The sequence below is a fragment of the Ictidomys tridecemlineatus genome, chromosome 3 (genome assembly GCF_052094955.1).
Source record: "Ictidomys tridecemlineatus isolate mIctTri1 chromosome 3, mIctTri1.hap1, whole genome shotgun sequence".
Taxonomy (NCBI): Eukaryota; Metazoa; Chordata; class Mammalia; order Rodentia; family Sciuridae; genus Ictidomys; species Ictidomys tridecemlineatus.
In genome coordinates this window covers 75658096-75675485 of record NC_135479.1, presented here as the reverse complement: position 1 = coordinate 75675485, position 17390 = coordinate 75658096, and the positions used below count along the sequence as shown (strand labels likewise).

Sequence of the window (17390 nt, the reverse complement as noted above, 5' to 3'; positions counted from 1 at the left end):
GTATAAAATAAACCACAAAAAAGTAAGCACTTGAGAACATAAAGCAAAGACTAAACCAGTTTATCTCTGTGTGGTATATGGAACTACCACAGGAATATTTTTGGAAGTCACTCCTGAATATTTACATATTAACTTATAATGACAAAAAAATACAGTTTCAATGAAAAATATATATTCTTCATTATACAAACTTTTAAAATATATTCAAAATATATTACTACTAAGAGTTTCACATTTATTAAATTAAATAAGCACTTATTAATTTTTCTAGCACCCATGTGTCCTGCATTTTGGGAAATAGCATCTTAGCATTTAACCTCATTCTCAGTCCAAGTAGCTAATCCTATACCATTCAATCTGACTAATCTAGATTAGTTTATTATCTTCACCAAAAGTGATTGCTTTAAAGACAGGAATGTAAAACAGATCAAGCAAATATCTCCAGAACTTTTTCTTCAGCTATTGAAAACTCTTCATATTTGGCAAGGGTTTCCTAAATATGAAATTAGCAGCAAAATTGACAAAATAAAAAGTAGACAAAGTGGACTTCAAAATTTAAAAACTTGGGCTGGGGTTGAGGCTCAGCAGTAGAGCACTTGCCTACCATGTATGGGGCACTTAGTTCGATCCTCAGCACCACATAAAAATAAATAAAATAAAAGTATTGTGTCCAACTACAACTTATATATATAACTTTTGAGGGGCTAGGGTTGTGGCTCAGCAGTAGAGTGCTCACCTAGCATGTGCAAGGCGCTGGGTTGGATCCTCAGCACCACATAATAAATAAAATAAAGGCATTGTGTTCAACTACAACTAAAAAATATATATATTTAAAAAAAAAAAAACTTTTGAAAATCCAAAGACATTTGATACAAAAAAATGACAGCAAGACAGTGGGGGAAAAACACACACAGATTATCAAAATACCTAACAAGGAAGTTCCAATGCTCATTCCTCCATATCAAAAAACATCTAAATTGTTAAGTTCAAGACCAGCCTTAGCAACTTAGAACCTCCTTCAAAAAAAAAAAAAAAAAGGACTAGGGTGTGGTTCCCAGTACTACAAACAACCAAAAAGACATCTTCAAAACAGTACGAAACTTTTGTGGCATTTTTACTTGTCCTTTCCTCACCAATGTGGCAGTTACTATGATCTTGAACAATGGCAGACCAGTTCCTAGCTCTGTCCTTGAAGAGCAGAGCAGATTTTATTCACAAATTACTAGGTATATTTATTCAACCTTGTGGGGCAGGAAGTATCTAGGACTGATGAAAAGTGCTTTTCTCTATCTCACCTAACTCAAGAAAAAGTTGCAGGCACTGCTAATGAAGCTGTAAAGCAGGCCATAGACTCATATCTGGGGCAAGAGAACATTGGTAAAGGCACAGTGGAAAAGCTGGGATGAAATTCTTTGGAAATTAGGACATTCAAAAGCTGCATGTAAATGGGAAAATTTAGAAAGTCGCACAAAAACCCAAGCAAAATGAAATCATACAAGACCAGAAAACACCATTAACACTTCGTTTCAGGCTGATGCCCAGGGTCAGAGAAAGTATAATTAAAGTGTTGAAAAAAATGTATCAGAAAAAAGCTATTCTGAAGACAGGAAGAAGTGGTTGTTTTATTTTTGTACAGTATTTTTGGATTTGGTTTTGGTTTTTTGTTGTTGTTTTGTTTTTTTTCTTTTTGTGGTACTGTGGATCAAACACAGAACCTCACACAGGCAAAGCAAGTACTCTACCAATGAGCTACATCTCCAGCTATTTTTATTTCATTTTATGTTATTTTGAGATAGTGTCTTACTAAATTGCCCAGACTAGCTGCAAACTTCCCATCTTCCAAGGAGCTAGGGAAGCAGCTCAGTGATAGAGCCTTTGCCTAGCATGCATGAGGTCCTGAGTTCAATTCCCAAGAACGAACACACACACACACACACACACACACACACACATTTTTGATCCAGTCCTCTTGCCTCAGCCTCCAAATAATTGGGATTAGAGACATATGACACTGTACCCTGTTAAAATAGGAAAATTTAAACTACTAAGTCTGAGAAGCAGAAAGAAAAAGAATGAACAAAAGTGAATAAAGGCTAGGCGTGGTGGCACACGCCTATAATCCCAGTGGCTTGGGAGGGTGAGGCAGGAGGATCACAAATTCAAAGCCAGCCTCAGTAACTCAGTAAGACCCTAAGCAACTTAATGAGACCCTGTCTCAAAAAATAACAAGGGCTGGAGATATGGTTCAGTGGTTAAGTAGCCCTGGGCTCAATCCCATTATCAATTAAAAAAAAAAAAAAAGTGAATAAAGCCTAAGACATGTTGGGGAGTATAACCAAATGAACCAACATACATCATGGAAATTTCAAGGAGAACGAAGGAGGTAGAAAGATTATTTGAAGACATTCTGGCGATTCATCCCTTTTGTAGCCACTGTTAAAGTGGCAGCAGCCAAATAAAGTTTAATCCTTTTGTGACTTCTGACCAAAGCCAAGAAGAATAAAAGGTATTTCAATGCACCTTCCCCCATGCATATGAAGATTATGTCTTCTCTTTGCAAAGAGCTGCAATAGAAGTACAATGTTTGATCCATGCCTATATGAAAGGATGAAGAATTTCAGGTTGTGAAAGGACAGTTTAGAAGTCAGAAAACTGGCAAAGCAGTCCAGGCTTATAGGAAGTAATATATCATCTACATTAAACTGGTGAGAAGGAAAAAGGCTAAAAACAGAACTATCTGTGTGGGCATTCACCCTAGCAACATGGTTATAACTAGGTTAGGCTATCATTAGTTAAACTTATCACTAGACAAAGTTTCCTTGATTGGAAAGCCAAATTTTGCCAAGTAGGAATAGAGCAGATAAAAGGAAGAAACAACTAAGAAGACATAAGAATAAAGTAAGCTCATATAGAACTTTCACTAAAACTAGATAAAATGAAAAACAAAAAGGAAAAAAGCTCTCAAAAGCTGATGAAAGAAATGAATTTGAAAATCCAAGAAATTCACAAAGTTCAAGACAAACTCATACCAAGACACATAATCAAACTATCAAACTACAACAAGACAAAGAAAGACTCCTAGGGTTGGATCTGGAGTGCAGCACACACCTTAATCCAAACAAATCAAGAGGCTGAGGCAGGAGGTTTCCAAGTTCAAGGTTAACCTCAGCAACTTAGCAAGGCCCTAAGCAATTTAGTGAGACCCTGTCTCAAAATAAAAGGGACTGGGACATAGCTCGGTGGTAAAGGGCCCCTGAGTTAAATCTCCAGTACCAAAAAAAAAAAAACAACCCTAGGTACAGCATGCATGAAGCCCTGGGAAAGGAAGGAAGGATTAAGCGGATAGAAAGAAAGAACGAAAGGAAAGGAAAGGGAAGGAAAAAGGAAAAAAAACCAATCCTAACCAGGCAGGATAGTATACATCTAAGATCCTACCTACTTCATAAAAGATGACAGGAGAATTCCAAATTTGAGGCCAGCCTGGGAAACAGACCAATCTAAAAATTAAAAAAAGAACTGGGGATGTAACTCAGTGGTAGAGTACTTACTTAGACTTTAAAGGTGCTGAGTTCAATCCTCAATACCACAAGAAAGAAAGAAAGAAAACAATCAATCTTAAAAGCAGCAAAAAAATAAAAAAATAAAAAGCCACCTCTCACATACAAGAGATACTCAATAAGATTATCAGCCAATTTCTCATCAGAAACCTTGGAGCAGCCAAAAGGTATGGAATAACCTAATACAGGACCAGGAATATCCAACAAAATTGTCCATTAAAGAGTGACAAAAAATTTTAATCTTCCCAGACAAACAATAGTTAAAGAATGGCTTTCCAAAGGACGGGGGTGGGTGGGGGGTTGTTACAGCACAATTTCCTTATGCTACTGAATTTGTTAATATAAATTCAAATCACATTATAACTATAGAATGTTATAGATGATTTCCAAGGTAACCACAAAGAAAATTATCTTTAGAATATGCACATTAGAGCCACACACAGTAATCCCATCTTCTTGGTAGACCGAGGCAGAAGGATTGCAAGTTTGAGGCAAGTCTTGATAGTTTAGCAACTCCCTGTCTCAAAATAAAAATTTTAAAATTAGGGCACCTTACTGGGTATGGTGGCACACGCCTATAATCCCAACAGCTCAGGAGGCTGAGGTAGGAGGATTTCAATTTCAAAGCCAGCCTCAGCAATTTAGTGAGGCCCTAAACAACTCTGTGAGACCCCATCTCTAAATAAAATATAAAAGGGGTCAGGGATGTGGCTCAATGGTAAAGAGCCCCTGGGTTCAATCCCGGTACCAAAAAAAAAAAAAAATGTAGGACACCCCTGACTTCAATCTCCAGTACCACAAAGCCAGAAGGAAATCAAAATATGGTGAAGAAAATGAAGCAAGTGATGGAATAAAAGAGAGATATAATGATGAGAGTGATAACAACTCCAATTAGACCATGAGAGGCTGCTGCCATCTTTCCCTTCTGTGTCAGCCATTTTGTATTCATGGTTTGAAATCTGCTCTTTCTATTTGAAAGTATCCTATTTTGTCCTCCAAGAGGGGGTTTATTTAATTAGTATGTGGATTTCACAGATTGTCTAGCATAGTCAAAGTCCCTGGCTTGGGGTCCCAGTGAAGCATTATTTCTGATTTGGATAAATGTGGCTGTGCTATGCTACAGAGTAAACTCTGAGCCATGATTCTGGGTGTTGTGACTAGTTTTGAAACTGTCATTTATTCTAGAATTTAGGCTTACATCACTTTAACAAATAAATTCTAAGTGTTGCCTTAAATTAAATAAATAAATAAATATAAAAGAAGCTAGCAACAGAAGAAATAAAGGGGAAAAATTTGAGGCAGAGGCAGAAAACAAATAGTAAACAAATAGTAAAATAGTAAAAGTTCCTTGGTGATTTAATAATAATAATAATTATTGTTGTTATTATTATTAGTTAGTTAGTTTGTACTTGGGATTGAACTCAGGGGTGCTTTACCACTGAGCTACATCCAGCCCTTTTTGCTTTTTATTTTGAGGCAGGGTCTCACTAAATTGCTTAGGATCTGGCTAAGTTGCTCAGGCTAGCCTTGAACTTGTAATCCTCTCATCTCAGCCTCTGGAGCCAAAGGAATTATAGGCGTGCACCATCATGCCCAGCTTCTTGGTGATTTTAAATGTAAACAGTTGAAACTCTTATTAAAAGATGATATTGGCAGAATAACAAAAACATGATCCAAGGCCAGGTATGGTGGAGTTCACCTGTAATCCTAGCTACTTAGGAGGCTGAGATAAAAGGACTACACATTTGAGATCAGCCTCACTAACTCAGCAAGATTCTGTCTCAAAATAAAAACAAAAGGATTAGGAATGTAGCTCAGTGATGGAGCACTTGCCTAACATGCATAGGGTCCTAGATACAGATGGGAAAAAAAGAGAAAACATCCAACTATATGCTTTCTAGAAAAGATTCACTTTAGATCTAAAGATGCAAATAAGTTAAAAAGGAATGGAAAAGGATAAATATCCCATGCAAACAGTAGCCAAAAGAAAGTTAAGGTGACTCTATTCTATGAGCCAAAACAAACTTCTTTCCCTTATGCAGTACAGGGGATCAGACCCAAGGCCTTGAACATGCTAGGGAAGAGCTCTACCACTAAGCTACATCCCCAGGCCCAAAATAGACTTTAAATCCAAAAAAGTGGGGCTGGGGATATAGTTCAGTGGTAAAGCCCTTGCCTAGTATCCCTGAGTCCATGGTCTCAAATCCCAGTACCTCTAAAACAAAGAAGTACATTATATATTAATTAAAAGGTTCCAGGAGACTGAGGGTACACTTCAGTGGTACAGTTTGTGTTTACCATACATGAGGCCCTGAGTTCAATCCTCAGCACCAACAAAATAAAAATAAAAGGTTCAATACAGTCAATTCAAGTGAGTGTGGTCTCAACCAGCTACCTGCCTAGTCTCAGCAACTCAAAAGGCTGAGGCAGTAGTACGAGGGATGTGACTCACTAGCATGTGCAAGGCTTGGGTTTGATCCCCAGTATTAAGAAAAAAAGAAAAAGATTCAATACAGCAAAAAGATGGAACAGTTTAAAACATAATATACCTAATAACAGAACCTCAAATTATATGAAGCAAATATTGAAAAAAAAATCAACAGAAGAAATAGTTCTGGGCTGGGGATGTGGCTCAAGCGGTATAACACTTGCCTGGCATGCATGCGGCCCGGGTTCGATCCTCAGCACCACATACCAACAAAGATATTGTGTCCACCAAGAACTAAAAAATAAATATTAAAAATTCTCTCTCTCTCTCTCTCCTCTCTCACTCTCTCTTAAAAAAAAATAGAAATAGTTCTATTATAATAGCTGAAAACTTCAAAAACCCCACAATAGGGATGGGGATTTAATTCAGTGGACACAAGAAAAGAGTGGACTGGAACAACACAATTAATCAACCAGACCTAACAGACATATACAAAACACTCCACCAAATAGCAGAATCCCATCCTTCTCAAGTTTATACAGTATGTTTTCCAGGATGAACCACATGTTGGGCCACCAAAAAGATCTCAACAAATATAAAAAGATACATACATTTGGTTCAATCTCCAGCACCACACACACACAAAAAGGACACATATACAATATAAGTTATTTTCTCAATCCCATATGGCATAAATTTAGAAATTAAAAAATAACACAAGGTAACCAGAAATCTCAAAACAAAATTAAATGTATATGACCTGACTTTCCAGTTCTTCTTCTAGGAATTCATTCTCTAGACTTTATGGTGTAACGTGTCAAGTTTATAAAGGTAGAAAGTATAGCATTATTTGTAATAACAAGAGATCATGAGGGCTGGGGTTGTGGCTCAGCGGTAGAGCGCTCGACTCGCATGTGCAAGACCCTGGGTTTGATCCTCAGCACCACATAAAAATAAATGAATAAAATAAAGGTATTGTTTCCAACTACAACTAAAAAATAAATATTAAAAAAAAAGATGGGCTGGGGTTGTGGCTCAGAGGTAGAGCACTCACCTAGCACGTGTGAGGCACTGGTTTTTATCCTCAGCACCACATAAAAATAAAGATATTGTGTCCACCTATAACTAAAAAAAAGTGTAAAAAAAAAAAAAGATCATGAAACCTAAATGTACATCAATAGAAGATATCTGTAAAATTGGAATACTATGCAACTCTCAGAAAAAAATGAAGCAGCTATGTTAATTGATACAGGATAATGATTTATTAACTTTAAAAAATATACAGGGGGGCTGGAGATGTGGCTCAAGCGGTAGCGTACTCGCCTGGCATGTGTGCGGCCCAGGTTCCATCCTCAGCACCACATACAAACAAAGATGTTGTGTCCGCTGAAAACTAAAAAATAAATACTAAAATTCTCTCTCCCGGGCTGGGGATGTGGCTCAAGCGGTAGCACGCTCACCTGGCATGCATGCGGCCCGGGTTCGATCCTCAGCACCACATACAAACAAAGATGTTGTGACCGCCGATAACTAAAAAATAAATATTAAAATTCTCTCTCTCTCCCTCTGTCTCTGTCTCTGTCTTAATAAATAAATAAATAAATAAACAAACAAACAAATAAATAAATAAATAAGTTGGTGACACCTGCAATTACTTAGGAAAAAAAAGATAAATAGCTTTAAAAAAAAATTCTCTCCCCCCCTCTCTTTCTTTTATATAAACACACACAGCTCTGGGAATGTAACTCAGAGGCAAGACCAACCTAGGCAAGCCCCATCTCAAAAAAAATTTTTTTTAAGTATAAAAGCTATTTGCAGACTTGGAGTAAACTTGTATAAATTACATACCTGTTACGAGATTTGTATCTAGACTACAGAAAGAACTATTATAAATTAATAACAAAAGACAACCCAGCAAGAAGCAGTGGCACATGCCTGTAATCCCATGGACTCAAGAGGCTAAGGCAGAAGGATCCCAAATTCAAGGCCAGCCTCAGCAACTTAGGCAGTTCCTAAAAAACTTAGTGAGACCATGTCTCAAAATAATATATAAAAAGAACTGGGAATGTGAGATATGGCTCAATGGTAAAGTGTCACTAGATTCAATCCCAAGTCCTAAAAACAAACAAACAAAACAACAACAAAAGTGCTGAAGCTCATCTAACCCCAGAAAAAAGTACTTGATTCTGCACAAAGCAGGAAAGAGCTCATCAATGTCAGAAATCTACTAAGGAGTGATAACAAATCACCTACCATATAAACTCGTTTGAAAATGAACAGGACTAGCTGGGATGGATGGTGCACTCCTATAATCTCAAGCTCTGGAAGCTGAGGCAGAAGACCCCAAGTTCAAAGCCAGCCTCAGCAACTTAGCAAGGCCTTAAGTAATTCAGCCAGACTCTGTAATTAATAAAATTTATATATACATATAAATAAAATTATATATAATATATATATATGTATGTATATATGTATGTACATAAAAGGGCTGGGAAATTTCCAGTTAAAGGGGTTCTAATACCATGTTCTTGGAAACTTATCCAAGCATCTTCTTCAAATAAAAGGCATTCAGAATCTCTAGTCCCAAAAGCTGAAAAAAAAAGAAACCAGTCTTTGTTCAGTCATAGCTCTGAAGAGAAACCAGCTGATTTTGTTCTCATTGTCAAATATAACAACTGGCCTGATCAACTTAATGGTAGATAACATTACATAGCAGTACCTTGTGGGCCTTACTTGTACTTAATCTCTCTATGTTTTCAAACTATATAATTGTATATATTTTGGTGATCAGTAGGGGCAGAATGATCTATATTTGAGCAACATGATTTCAATAGGGAAGGATAAATGTGAAGAAAATGTGCTTTTAGCAACCTAGTCTTAATCCTACTTTATTATAGAATTAAAAAGTTTCAATCCTCAAAAAGTGAAAGGGGGTGACTGGGGATGTGGCTCTGTGGTTAATCACTTCTAGGGAGGGAAGGAGAGAGGGAGGGAAGGAGGGAAGGAGGGAAGGAGGGAAGGAAGGAAGGAAGGAAAAAAGGAAGGAAGGAAGGAAGGAAGGAAGGAAGGAAGATCAATCTCAGACTATGCCAGACTATGGTTGGCAGCTAATACACAAGTAAAAGACTGCTACCTCACTACTCAGCTCTTACCTGCACTAAATGCTAATGCTGCAAGGAACAGAAAGGCCCATGTGGGCAAGTTCTGATGGATAGGATACAGACCTGGTGAAGTTGCAGCATGTGCAGATCTTGGTGATAGAAGAAAATATTCAAATAAGAGCTTTGAAGATTTTTATATGAAAAATGGTTCCACAGTGAACATGGTCCTGAGAGATGATAAACATCATAAGCTACACGCTGTACGCCTAGTAATATACTTCCATTACTTTAAGTTTCAGTTCAGCAACTGTTACCCCAGAACCTAAAGACTTTGGTTTCCAGGTAGCTGACAAGCACATTATGAAAATAAAGCATTCACACTGTATGTCAGCAGTCTTTATGACTGGAATTATGATGGTAGCTGATTGGTTTTGAGTCTCTATTTCTTATTCTTTGTTTTTTATTTTTTTCACCATCTACCTTTGGTACCAGGGATTGAACCTAGGGGACTTTTCCATTGAGATACATTACCAGCCCTTTGTTATCTTTTATTTTTGAGACAGGGTCTTGATAAAATGCCAGGCTAGCTCAAATTTGCAATCCTCCTGCCTCAGCCTCCAGAGTCGCTGGGATTACAGGTACACACCACCATGCCTGATTCATTCATTCTTGTTTTCCTTTTTTTTTTGTTATGGTAAAATATACATATTTACTATTAACTTCTTTTTCTTTGCAGTGTTGGAACTCAAACCCAGCTATATTCCAAACTCTTAACTTCTGTTATTAAATGTTACAACCTTTGGGGCTGGGGATGTGGCTCAAGCGGTAGCGTGCTTGCCTGGCATGCGTGCGGCCCGGGTTCGATCCTCAGCACCACATATCAACAAAGATGTTGTGTCCGCCGAGAACTAAAAAAATAAATATTAAAAAATTCTCTCTCTCTCTCTCTCTTTTTCTCTCTCTCCTCTCTCACTCTCTCTTTAAAATAAATAAATAAATAAATAAATGTTACAACCTTGGGCTGGGGATGTGGCTCAAGCAGTAGCGCGCTCGCCCGGCATGCGTGCGGCGCGGGTTCGATCCTCAGCACCACATACAAAGATGTTGTGTCCGCCGATAACTGAAAAATAAATATTAAAATTCTCTCTCCTCTCTCTCTCCCTCTCTCACTCTCTCTTTAAAAAAAATTTTTTTTAAAAAATGTTACAACCTTTAATGTTATTGAATATACAAGTCAATGGTATTAAATACATTCATGGGCTGGGGTTATAGCTCAGTGGTAAAGCACTTGCCTGGCATGTGCGAGGCACTGGGTTTGATTCTCAGCACCATATATAAATAAATAAAAATAAAGGGCCATCAACAATTGAAAAAAAAAAATATATTTTTTTGGGCTGGGGTTGTAGCTCAGTGAGTAGAGAGCTTGCCTTGCATGTATGCAGCACTGGGTTCGATTCTTAGCACCACATACAAATAAATGAATAAAATAAAGGTCCATCAACAACTAAAAAAATATTTTTAAAAAAATTTCCTTCAAAAAAATTTATAATGTTGTATAACCATTATCACTATCTACTTCCATAACTTTTTTCAAATCTTTTTTTTAATTATTTTTTTAGTTGTAGATGGTCACAATACCTTTATTTTATTTATTTATTTTTTAAGTGGTACTGAGGATCGAACCCAGTGTCTCACAAATGTTAGGCAAGTACTCTACCACAGAGCCACAACTGCAGCCCTTCCATAACCTTTTTCATCTTGTAAAACTGAAACACTAGCTGGGTATGCACCTATAATCCTAACAATTTGGGAGACTGAGGCAGGAGGATCACAATTTAGCAAGACCCTGTCTCAAAACAAAAGGACTTGGAATTAACTCAGTGGTAAAGCACCCCTGAGTTCAATCACCAGTACCGAAAAAAGTTTTTTTAACTAAAAATGTCACTTACCCAGGCAGTGTACACCTATAGTCCCAGCTACTCAGGAGGCTGAGGCAAAAGTATTGCAAGTTCAAGGCCAGTCTTGGCAATTTAGCAAGGCACTGTCTAAAAAATAAAAAGGGCTAGAAATATAGTTCAATGGTAGAGAGCCCCTGGGTTCAAGTCCCAATACCACAAAAAAAAAAAAAAGCTCCAAACCCAGGCATGGTGGCAAATACCTATAATCCAAGTGGCTCAGGGGGCTGAAGTAGAAGTATGACAAGTTCAAGGTCAGCAGGAGCAACTTAGTGTGAGACCCTATCTCAAAGTTTAAAAAAAAAAGGGCTGGGGATGTAGCTCAGTGGTAAAGTGCATCCAGGTTAAATCTTTAGAATCCTCTCCCCCTCAAAAAAACAAAAAATAAAATTAAAAAAATAATGTCAGTGGTAGAGTGCTTACCCAGCTTTCAGGAGCTCCTCGGTTAGATCCTCAAAAGGGAGGGGGGGAAGTCAAAGGATATACACAGACATTTCTCCAAAAAAGAAATGGCCAATAAGCACATTAAAAAAGATGCTCAAGGGGCTAGGGTTGTGGCTCAGCGGTAGAGCACTTGCTTAGCACATGCGAGGCCCTGGGTTCAATCCTCAGCACCATATAAAAATAAATAAATAAAGGAATTTGTGTCCAATTACAACTAAAAAATAAATATTAAAAAAAAGATGCTTGGGCTGGGGATGTGGCTCAAGCGGTAGCACACTCGCCTGGCATGCGTGCCGCCCAGGTTCGATCCTCAGCACCACATACAAACAAAGATGTTGTGTCCGCCGAAAACTAAAAAAAAAAATAAATAATAAATATTAAAATTCTCTCTCTCTCTCTCTAAAAAAAAGAAAAAAGAAAGAAATATGCAAAAAAAGATGCTCAAAATCACTCATTATTAGGAAAATGCTATTAAAATCACAGTGAGAGACCAACTCACATCTGTATATTAAAAAAGACATACACACAAATACACAGAAAATAATGTTGGCAAAGAACACAGAAAAATTGAACCTATGTATTGTTATAATGAAATACCACTGACTGAATGCTTTAAACAAAAATTTTATTTTCTGCAGTTCTAGAGGCTGGAAGTCCAAAATTAACATATCCACAAGGCTGGTTTCTGGTGAGGCTTCCACTTAGCTTATAGACTTTCCTGCTGTGTCCTCACATGGCCTTTTTGAACTGTGTGTACATTTCTGGCGTCCAGTTCTCTTATTATAAGAACACCAGTCCTTATATTAAGGCCTCATCCTTATGACCTCTTATTTAACTTTATTTCCTTAAATATATTTTCTTCAAAATATTTTCACGGGGCTAGGGACGTGGCTCAAGCGGTAGCGCTCGCCTGGCATGCGTGCGGCCCGGGTTCAATCCTCAGCACCACATACAAACAAAGATGTTGTGTCCGCCGAAAACTAAAAAATAAATATTAAAAAAATTCTCTCTCTCTCTCTCTCTCTCTCTCTCTCTCTTTAAAAATAATAATAATAATATTTTCACATTGGGATTTAATACCTAGTATTTAAAAAAATAACACACATATACACACTCAAACACACACACAGAAATTAACATTTGATACAGTAATTCTATTTCGGGGTCTTTACCCAAAAGAAATGAAAGCAGGAACCTGAACAGATATTTCCACACAAATGTTCACAGCAGCATTATTCACAATAGCCAAAAGGTAGAAACAATTCAAATGTCCGTCAGTGGATCATGGATTAAAAAAAAAGTATTGAATCTTAAAAAGACATGAAATTCTGACATATGCTACAATACAGATGAACCCTGAAGATTTACATTAAGTAAAGTAGGACACATATAAAAGACAAATATATGATTCCACTTATGAGACACCTAGTCAAATTCAGAGACAGAAAGTAATTGAATAGTGGTTGTTAGGGAAGAGAGAATGAGGAATTAATGTTCAATGGATTCAAAGTTTCAGTTTGGGAAGATGAAAAAAGTTTTGAAGCTGGATGGTGATGGCCCTTAACACAACTTAAAAGTGATTAAAATGGAACTAAGAAATTTAGCTCAGAAGTAGAGCAACTGCCTAGCATGTGATCCCCAGCACCACAAAGTAGGGAGGGGTAGGGAAGATAAAGGGAAAGAAAGCTGGGATTCAAAAAGATATTTGGAGGGCTGGGATTGTGGCTCAGCAGTAGAACGCTCACCTACCACAGGCAAAGCCCTAAGTTTGATCCCCAACACCACATAGAATTAAATAAATAAAGATATTGTGTCCAACTACAACTAAAAATAAATAAATAAGAGATATTTGGGGGTGGGGATGTGGCTCGAGTGGTAGCGAGCTCATCTAGCATGTGTGGGGCATGGGTTCGATTATCAGCATCACATAAAAACAAAATAAAGATATTGTGTCCACCTAAAACTAAAAAGTAAATATTAAAAAAAAAAGATATTTGTACATCAATGTTCACAGCAGCATTATTCACTAATGTCAAAAGGTAGAAATGACCCAACAGTCTGTAACAGATGACTGAATAAACAAAATGTGATCCATATACTCAATGGAATATTATTCAGTCATAAAAAGGAATGAAGTTCTGATACCATGCTACTGACATGGAGGAACTTTGAAACCATCAAGCTGCATAAAATAAACCAAACACAAAAGAAGACAAATATTGTATCGGTTCATCTACACTTGTACCTAGAATATGAAAATTCACAGAGAAACAAAGTAAATTATAGGTTACCAGTGTTAGGAGAAATAGGGAGTTACTTGGTTAAAGAGTTTCTGTTTACAGTGATGAAATTTTGGAAACACTATTGCTGGTTGAACTAAACTGTGAATGTAACTAATGTCAACAAATTATATACTTTAAAATAATTAAAAAGGTAAAATTTTGTTACTATATATTTATATATTAGTTATATATATTAAACACACACACACACACTCCACAGTTTTAAAAAGTGTGGGCTGGGATGGTGGCTCAGTGATAGAATGCTTGCCTAGCATGTGTGAGGCACTGGGTTCAATTTTTATCACAGCATATAAAAAAATAAAGGTCCATTGACAACTGGAAAAAAAAATACACACACACACACTCAAACAAATACTTTTTAAAAATGCAGTGTATCAAAACCTACTGAATTAAATACCTTAAATGAGTAAATTGTATGGCCTATGAGTTGGACTTCAAAAAAATTATTTCAAAAAGGTAATAATATTAAAGACGGTGGCATGAGATGGACATCATTACCCTAAGTACATGTATAAAGTCATAAATGGTCTGAACCTACTTTGTGTACAACCAGAGGCTTGAAAAATTGTGCTCTATGTGTGATATGAATTAAAATGCATTCTGCTGTCATACATAAATTAGAATAATTTTTAAAAATTAAAATTAAAAATTATTTTTAAAAGGTAATAATATGGGCTGGGGATGTGGCTCAAGCGGTAGCGCGCTCGCCTGGCATGCGTGCGGCCCGGGTTCGATCCTCAGCACCACATACCAACAAAGATGTTGTGTCCGCCGAGAACTGAAAAATAAATGTTAAAAATTCTCTCTCTCTCTCACTCTCTCTCTCCTCTCTGTCTCTTTAAAAAAAAAAAAAAAGGTAATAATATTTAAGGAATATTTTCTGCACACCAGGCACTGTCTTATGCGCATTACATGTATTACATAACTCTCCTCCCAAAAAACGATACTAACAGGTGGCTGTATTTATTAACCTCATTCCAGATGAGGAAACTGAGGCTTGCAGAACCTAGGTAATTTGTCCAATGTCAATGATTTAGTGAAGTGAAGGGGGCAGGGGTTAATCCCTATCTTATCTGAGACCCTACAATTACCCATTCTTGCTATGCAGAGCAACATAGTGGGGTAGGATTACAAAAGGTACTCAATAGGTGTCAGTTAGTCAGTTACCTCAATAAACAAGGTGAACAAAATGAACATGTTGTGGGAGCCTAATAGAAAATTTAGTTCTAAACCAGGCATGGTGGTGTACAACAGTAATCCCAGCGGCTCAAGAGGTTGAAGTAGGAGGACCACAAGTTCAAAACCAGACTCAGCAAGGCCCTAGGACACGTAGGGAGACCTTGTCTCAAAATAATAAAAAGGGCTAGGAATGTGGCTCAGTGATTAAGTGCCCTTGGGTTCAATCCTTGTTACGAAAAAAATAAAGTTGAGTTCTATATATTTGGTCTATAGCTAGAAGATTCCTTCAAAGAATGACATGACCTTTAAGTTTTCACAACTTTGCCAGGCATGACGATGCACCATGGGAGATTGTTGCAGGAAGATCACATTTGAGGACAGTCTTATCAATTTGGCAAGACCCTGACTCAAAATTTTAAAAATAATAATAAAAAATAAAAATAAAGGGCTGGGATATAGCCCAGTGGTAAAGCACCCCTGGAGTTCAAGCTCCATTTAAAAAAAAAAAAAAAAAAAAGCCAGCTGTGATGGTGCACACAGTAATCCTAGCAATAATTTAGAAGACTGAAACAAGAGGACTACAAGTTAAAGGAGAGCCTTGGCAACTTATCGAAAAAAATTTTTTAAAAGCCTTGATTCCCCAAAACAAAATATAAAATTTCATAACTTTCCAAAATTTTTAATCTCTATTCAACTTTGAATCAAATTACATCAGTTTATACAATTTAATATGTTGTGTTGGCAAAACAGTATAATCTTGCTCAAATTTCTGTCTGAAGAGAATATTTAGTAATCTTTGCCTTGACAATTCTACCTGGTCTGAGGGGCTAGGAGAACTTAGGATACTAAAGACAAGAAAAATAAGCCCATGTCTGGTAACAAAATTCTATGAGTGCTAGAGGGCAACTCAGTAGCAAAGCACCTGGCTAGCATGCGAGAGGCCCTAAATTCAATCCTGAGACGTTGAAAAAACAAAATTATATCTCTCGAAGGGTCTACAAATGTCCAGAGCGATTTGATCCCTGGTCCAATACCTAAATGGATTCTAGTTAAGAAGACAAGGCTTAAGTTCAACTTATGTTTCACCAACACAACGTATCACTACTTACTTTCCACACAGCCAGTCCTACAACCTCTCACCAAGTTCTTCACACCTCTCCCTACAGTCCTCACAAGTTTGGTAACGGTGACATATTTAAGTCATTCAAACTGATGGTATACTCAACAGGAAGCTGAAAACTAAACAAAGTTAGGGCAAGATCTAGAGTTCAGAAAATAAACCAGGTGACCCAGACCCATCAATCTATTCCTTCACTTAGATCCAGCCACTCTGAACTTCACAAGTAAACCTAGATTATACAAACAATATAATTACCCTCACAGTTTATGTACTCTACAAAACAGGCCTTTTCTTTTTATCCCCCCCCCCAAAAAAAGTGCAATCCCCAAAGTTGAACTCACTAATTAACATCAATTCTAAAGTTTGGAGAAAAATACATATTTACAATGCCAAAAAGAATCTAAAGCATGAATACAAGAAAACATCCCTCCCCTCCCACGTTCGTGCAACGGGCACAGAACCCACCAAACCACTCCTCGCTTCCAGGTTCCACAGCCCGGCAGGCTGGGCTATGAGCTCTCGCGCCCTACGGTCCCACCGAGCCCACTAGAATCTGCCCGGGTCTGAGGGCCAATATACAAGCTGGACATAAAAACAGATCCTCTAGTGACGCCTCAAAACTGGACCAGGAGCAAGAAAAAGAGAGAGCGAGCGAGAGAAGAAGAAAGAGCTCTCCAGCAGCTCCGCTGGCTAGGAGTATGGAGCCACAACCACGCGCCGGCCCACAACCCCACAGCTGGCCGCTCCGCAGTTGGACCGGTAATTCTACCGCCGCGCCCGGCCCCGCCCCGGGCCCGCGACCGTTCCGGGGCGTTCCTGCCCGGGCGGCGCCTCCCTCACCACACCGCCGCTGGACTCGTTTCTTCCCGAACAAGGCAGCGGCCACCATACGACTCCAAAACCGCGGCTACAAGGCCTCTCAGGATCACAATGTCCAGAGCGGCCCAGTCCGCTGGCCCTTTCCCTGCAAGCTCCGGCCCGTCTTTGCTCCCGCCCTGGGCCCTTACCGAGGCAGCGTAGCCTCCGCGGCCCGCTCCTCCTCCTCCTCCTCCTCCACCACCTCCTCCTCCTCCTCCTCCTCGGCCGCCGCCACCGACACAGAGCCGCGGACCCCGGAACTTCCTCCCCGCCGGCAGCTGCTTCCACAAAGGCGCCGTGCCGCGGCCTTCAACGCTCTGCCCGCTGGGATATGGAGTACAGCGATTAGTCCCGCAGACTCCACTCCCGCGGTGCACCGCGCTGAGGTGGGGGGGGGCGGATTGCCTTCTGGGGCGGGGCATAATGCACGCTGCTAACCATTGTC

At 38.5% G+C, this 17390-nt stretch overlaps 1 protein-coding gene across 4 annotated transcripts in view; it reads right to left on the bottom strand.

The window, feature by feature from the left end:
• The window catches only part of Rbm6 (RNA binding motif protein 6), a 100266-nt gene extending 83079 nt beyond the window's left edge, over positions 1-17187 (bottom strand). The window contains exons 1-2 of one of the 4 annotated variants that reach the window (XM_078043212.1): positions 8507-8575; positions 8239-8385 (exon numbers count right to left, since the gene is read on the bottom strand). The gene's annotated coding sequence lies outside the window, so the exon portion shown is untranslated. Of the gene's footprint in view, positions 1-8238; positions 8386-8506; positions 8576-17094 lie in introns of those variants that run through there. The other 3 variants (XM_021727492.3, XM_078043211.1, XM_021727491.3) reach the window with 3 other exon arrangements.
• Between the last annotated feature and the right edge of the window lie 203 nt (positions 17188-17390).